The sequence below is a fragment of the Diabrotica virgifera genome, chromosome 1, assembly GCF_917563875.1.
Source record: "Diabrotica virgifera virgifera chromosome 1, PGI_DIABVI_V3a".
NCBI lineage: Eukaryota > Metazoa > Arthropoda > Insecta > Coleoptera > Chrysomelidae > Diabrotica > Diabrotica virgifera.
The window spans coordinates 101,230,210-101,237,354 of record NC_065443.1 but is presented as its reverse complement, the minus strand read 5'-3'; positions in this window follow the sequence as shown (position 1 = coordinate 101,237,354).

Below are 7,145 nucleotides of genomic sequence, written 5' to 3'. Positions count from 1 at the left end.
GAAGAGATTGTCTACCGTTGAACGTCCCGCACGAAAACCAGCTTGTTCTTCAGCTTGCTTTCCTTGAATTTCTCGTTCTATTTCATTTCTTAATATCCTGGAGTATAATCTTCCAATGGTGCTGATGACTGCGATTTCCCTATAGTTTTTGGGGTTATTTTTAGGTCCCTTCTTATGTATGGGAGTAATATGTGATGTTAGCCATTCATCTGGTACTTTTTCTCCATTTAGACATCTTTCGAAAAGTTTTTTAAGCATATCCATATCCCATAGTTTGGTTGGTCCATATTTTATTAATTCAGGATTAATTCCTCAAACCCCCGGTGCTTTCCGGGATTTCATAGTTTTAATAGCTTCTTCCACTTTGCTTTTATCTAGTTCTATTTCGTGTTCTCTCTGTATATCATTCTTGTATTCTTGTTATGTATTGTGGTCGTTTCTCTACTAATTCCTTAAAATGTTGTTCCCACTCGGCATCAGATATACTCTTAATTATGTGCCCACCTTTTTGTGACGTTCTGACATTATTTATTATCTTCCATGCTTCTGAACTCCTAGTTCCTCCTAATTTTTGATCTATGTATTCACATTTTTTGATCCAGGTTGCGTTTTTTCTTTTAATCACTTCTCTTTTTTACTTCTCTATTTAGGTCCCTGTATTGTTGTTGAATATCAATGTTGTCCTGATTTTGTAGACGTTGTAGGTGAAGCTGTTTTTTCTTCTCTATTTTCTTCTTGATATCTTTATCCCACCATTCTGGTTTCTTTCCGTTTTCTAAGTTTCCTAGTGCTTCTTGTGCTGCTTGTTTTATGCATGTTTTTATTTGATTATATTCTTCTTCGGTTGTTCTTTGTTCTTGATTTAGTTTCTGTTCAAGTCTGTTACGGTACAGATATACTGTACTTTCATGTTGTAAAATACTATATTTTTCTATTTCTGGATCATATGAATTCCTTTTGTGTTCTTTTTCTTCGGAGTTATTTTGTTTCGGTATAAATGGAACATAAATTTTACCGATTACTAAGCAGTGGTCTGATCCGCAATCAGCCCCTCTGAAAGCTCTAACATCCTGGATGCTAAATTTTGCATTTTGTCTCGAAATTAGATAGTCAATGATTGACTTAAGTCTACGTGTACGTGTATGTTGGTACCATGTAAATTTATGGATGTCCTTATGTTCAAAGAACGTGTTGTATATTTTAAGTTCATACTCCTCGCATAGATTAATCAATCTTATCCCATTGTCGTTAATTCTCTCTTCTCCATATTTTCCAACCACATTGCTATGGTCTTGTTTGCCTACTCTGGCATTTAAATCTCCTGCTATAATCAATTCGTGCATATTCGGAACCTGTTCTATTTGATCTTTTAATATTTCTTCAAAATTGTTTTTTACTGCTATCTGGGCATCGTCATTGGGAGCATATACGCCTAGAATTGTACTTCTTCCTCTAATTGAGATGGTCAGTTTTATTATTCTTTCGTTTATAGCTTCCCATGATTTTATTTGGTTTTTTCCATCGTTTGTTAATCATTACTGACATCCCTACTTTCGCTCTTTCACTTTTTGATACTACTTTGAATATTGCATTCTATCTATCTATAATAAGTCGATTAAATACGTAATTTACGCTGATTATACAAGAGCGCGCATCGGAAAACCTAGATCCATCTTCAACCGGATGGGGGCCTTCTTCAAGAACCACAACCACTCTCTGTATAAAAGTAAGAATGTCTCTACGTCTTCTCTGTCTTTTTTTATGGTGTTGAATCGTGGACCTTGAACGAAGATATGTGCCGAAAATTGGAAGCATTTGAGATGTGGCTGTATCGGCTCATTTCTGACCCGGTCAAGATATGCCCTCCTACAAACCATCCTACCAGAAAAAATATTTGGTATGCCGGGTCCAGTAAGAAGAAGAACGTACAGGTTAAAGAATCTCAGAACCTGGTTCAACACAACACCTGTGCAGCTTTTCCGGGTTGCTGCAGATAAGATAAAGATTGCCATGATAATCGCCATCATTCGTCACGGATAGGCACATCAAGAAGAAGAATACAAGGCCGCGTCCGTGTAGATGCACAAACTTTTTCTATTGCAAATTCACGTAGATATTGTTTATCAATATGTTTTATTAATTCACCTCTTCGATATTGAATTAAAATTATTTCTAAGCTATGTAGTTTAGTATTTAAAATTAACATGAATAGATATGTGTTTACTAGGTGCATCGTCATCATCCAGCCTTATACACCCAAAGTTGAACATAGGTCTCCCCCAATTTCTTCTAGTTTAGCCTTGAGCTTCCTGCAACCGATTCCCAACGATTCTTTTGACGTCGTCTATCCATCGTGTAGCTGGTCTACCTCTACTTCTTTTGTCTGCTCATGGTCATTCATTCTGGCCACACAGTCCACCCAATTCCACTTCAGCCATGTCCTGCGCTATACAGGATGAGTCATGAGGAACTGTACATACTCCTACCTCGTATAGAGGCCCCTATGGGGAATAACAAATGACCATTAAAAGGTATCTGCTCCCATTGTTTAATAATATACAGGGCGAGTTTCGAATTTTGACAGAAATTTGTATTCGTCATAATTTTTGAACGGTCAGATCGATGTGTCTCTTATTTTGGTCAATCGTTACACTATTACCACCTAATCAACTGATTTAGTCAAACTAGAAAAAAATCAGGTCCGGCTTTAAAAAATTAGTTCGTTTTGGTCTTAGAAAAAATTTCACCGTGTATACGCTTTTTGAAAACTCTAATATGAATTTTACAAATTAGACAAATAGGCAATTAAATGGCATATTTATTTTTTTCCCCACACGATTACTTAATTTTTTATAAAAAAATCAAATTTGACTATGAATTAAAAGTTTGGTAAAGTGAACTATAGATTTAAAAAAATTAACTTTTATTACAAAAAATAATTTTTTTAAACAAATATTTAATTTATGTTATCACCCAATCAACTGATTTATTTAAACTAGAAAAAAAATCAGGTCCGGCTTTAAAAAATTAGTACGTTTGGGTCTTAGAAAAAATTTCACCCTGTATACGCTTTTTGAAAACTCTAATATCAATTTTACAAATTAGACAAATAGACAATTAAAATGGCATATTTATTTTTTCCCCACGCGATTTCACAAAAGTTTCACAATTATTTTTATAACACGTCTAGATCTAAAACTCCCCATACACTTCTCTTTGGACTCTATAGTTTAACATAGACGTGATCAAATAGATAAATTTTAAATTTTTTCACTTAATTTTTGCAATTTAACTTTGCAATTCACGAATCTGCACCTTTTATTTTTAAAAATTCATAACTTTTACGAGAAGAAGACTGAAAGTCTACAACAATTTTCATAGTCTTCACAATGGTAAGAGATATGTGCTGTAGAAATTACAGAAAAAAATATTAAAATGGAACAGAGTTGTAGCGAGTTATCGTGATTTCATTTTTTTTTTTTTCATTTTTAGGTTAAAATTCCGATTTTGACAAATTTGATTTTTTTATAAAAAATTAAGTAATCGTGTGGGGAAACAAATAAATATGCCATTTTAATTGCCTATTTGTCTAATTTGTAAAATTCATATTAGAGTTTTTAAAAAGCGTATACAGGGTGAAATTTTTTCTAAGACGAAAACGAACTAATTTTTTAAAGCCGAGCCTGATTTTTTTTCTAGTTTGAATAAATCAGTTGATTGGATGGTAACATAAATTAAATATTTGTTCAAAAAAAAAATTAATTTTTGTAATAAAAGTTAATTTTTTTAAATCTATGGTTCACTTTACCAAACTTTTAATAATTATTCATAGTCAAATTTGATTTTTTTTATAAAAAATTAAGTAATCATGTGGGGAAAAAATAAATATGGCATAAACTAATTTTTTAAAGCCGGACCTGATTTTTTTCTAGTTTAAATAAATCAGTTGATTGGGTGATAACATAAATTAAATATTTGTTTAAAAAAATTAATTTTTGTAATAAAACTTAATTTTTTTAAATCTATAGTTCACTTTACCAAACTTTTAATTCATAGTCAAATTTGATTTTTTTATAAAAAATTAAGTAATCGTGTGGGGAAACAAATAAATATGCCATTTTAATTGCCTATTTGTCTAATTTGTAAAATTCATATTAGAGTTTTTAAAAAGCGTATACAGGGTGAAATTTTTTCTAAGACCCAAACGAACTAATTTTTTAAAGCCGGACCTGATTTTTTTCTAGTTTGACTAAATCAGTTGATTGGGTGGTAATAGTGTAACGATTGACCAAAATAAGAGACACATCGATCTGACCGTTCAAACATTATGACGAATAAGTACAAATTTCTGTCAAAATGCGAAACTCGCCCTGTATATTATTAAACAATGGGAGCAGACACTTTTTAATGGTCATTTGTTATTCCCCATAGGAGCCTCTATACGAGGTAGGAGTATGTACAGTTCCTCATGACTCACCCTGTATGACATGTGCCGCCTGTCGGTCTTCTTATTTCCTCGTTTCTAGCTCTATATCTTGTGTTAGTCCAAATAGCGACCATTTCATTCTTCTTTGGGCCACTCTGAGTTTAGTTGTTGTGGTCTGGGTTAACGAAAGTGTTGCCATAAGTCATGACTATAAGCACACATTAGTCGAACGTCTTCTTTTTCAAATAATTTGGCATATTCTCTTGAAGATGTCTGATAGAGCTTATACAGGCCAAGCTAAAGTTCTTTTTTGCAACTCAGCAGTTTGTCCGTAGCAATTTGGATTTCATGACCTACATGACAAGTATTTATATTTATGAACTAATGCTATTTCGATTTCGTTGCAGTCGACTTTTGGATTTTCGCTTGGTACCAGTAGGGGAGTGCATATAGATTTTCACTTCGGAAAAAATCAAACAAGATAGAACTTTTTATAATTTCATTAAGAAATGTTTAATAAACAACATATTAAAAAGTTCTACTCGAGAAGTGGGTGCTTCATTTTTTATTAAACAAATGAACTGCGAAATTAGATGTCTTTTTAAATAACTCCGAAAATATAAATTTTAGAAAAAAACTGACTTGACCATTGAAAAATTCAGGAAATTTTACAAAAAAACCATGTATAAAGATTTTTCTAAAATTAAATCTGTAGCTTCTATAATTTTCTATTTATAACGCTAAAGTCACCCTTCTCACAAACATTGGAGCACTGTAAACTGGCGTACGGCGAAGTGCACGGTAGAGTTATTTTAATGTAATTCTTTAACTAATGGATCAAATGAAATTTTACAAGATGGACATGAAAGAATAATACTTAAGCTAGCTTATGGTTATAATAAAAAGAAATAAAATATATGGGCATAAGTACGGTGTGGGCGGAAAGTGAGACTTACATGAATTTTGTTTAAAAATTATTTAAAAATGTGTATCTAATACAATTTTTCTTATAAGACTCTCAATTTTGCACAACATACCTTTTAAACATCTCACTAAACGATGTTTCATTAAAAAAAATCTCAAAAATTTAATTGAAATGATACGACGTCTCAAAAAATGTAATTTTTGACAACTTCGTAGTTTTACAGAATTACCACCATTTTAAGACGGTATTACTCATGTTTGAACAGAGTTATTACAATTTTATATATGCTTTTTTAAAGCTTAGGATGTAATCTTTAAAATTCATTAAATTACTTTACTTTAGAGATGAAATAAACTATTTCTTTTTGAGAAAATTAAGAAAGATAACAAAAATGTAATACAATAACCGAAAATTACCAGCTACAAAAAAGTGATCAAAACTTTTTTCTTCAAAACTTATCTAAAATACATTTAATAATAAGCTTCAACAATAATAAATGTTCAAAAAAAAATTTTTTAACTCTTATACAGTATGTCTGCGTAACTTGGAACCTATTGATAACTTTTTTATTATCAGTTTTATGAAAAAAGTTATTCTTTATAAAATACTCTACATCCTATATAATCTAAGATGCAACCATCAAATATCAAATTCTATTAATTTTATACGAAGTATATAAAAAATATGAATTTCACTCAAGAGTAAAGTACCTTTATATTTCACAATATCGAAAATTGTTATTAAGAAAAGTTGTTTAGAATTAAAAAATATGTTTCAGTGTTCAATTACATCCTTCTAATTAAAATACTGTGCACATAAAGGCACTTAACTCTTAGAAAAAATCATATTTTTTACATACCTCGTATAAAATTGAAAAAATTTGATATCTGATGGTTGTATCTTAAATTTTTGACCAGGCAGAGCATTTTATGAAGAATAACTTTTTTTCGTAAAATTGATAGTTATCATAATTGTACTAAAATGATGATGGGTATCCGTAATTTGAGAAAAAATGAATTTTTTTTTTTTTTCGATTAGAATGATGTATGTAATTGTATATTAAAACATAGTTTTTAATTTCAAACGACCTTTCATAATAACATTTTTTGATATTCGGGAATATAAAGGTATTTTACTCTTTAACGAAATTCAAATTTTTGACATAACTCGTATAAAATTGATAAAATTTGATATCTGATGGTTGAGTTTTAGATTTTTGACTATCCAGAGCATTTTATGAAGAATAACTTTTTTTCGTAAAATTGATAATAAAAAAGTTTTCCGTGTGGTTCCTAGCTACGCAGACATACTGTATAAGAACTTCTGTATAAGAATTTTCAAATAGTAATGCCATATTCGGATTCAGCATAATCAAAAACAAAATAGAAACATATTTGATCAAAGTAAAATGATGAATTCAACGATATTTTTAAAATGATTTATACAAAATAATTGTTATTGTTTAAACAATTAATAAACAATTAGCGCCTAAATCTGTGAGTACAACTTTTTACCTTAACATGTATATAAACTAACAAAAACAGTTTTATAAAAATATAAGCTTATTTGAATTTTTCCGAAACAATGCATGTTTTCGTTCTAATTCCACTCACCTACAGATTTGTCATGTATTGTTATCTTTCCGAAATTTATGTTTAAACCATCTTTCTTGTTGTTCACTAAAATTGTTTGAAAGCATGTTCCAGAACTTCCGTAAAGAGTTTGGGAGATAACGTGTCTCAAAAGCAAAGCAAAAAACAATGTAAATATATGCTGTTATGAAGATTTCCGATT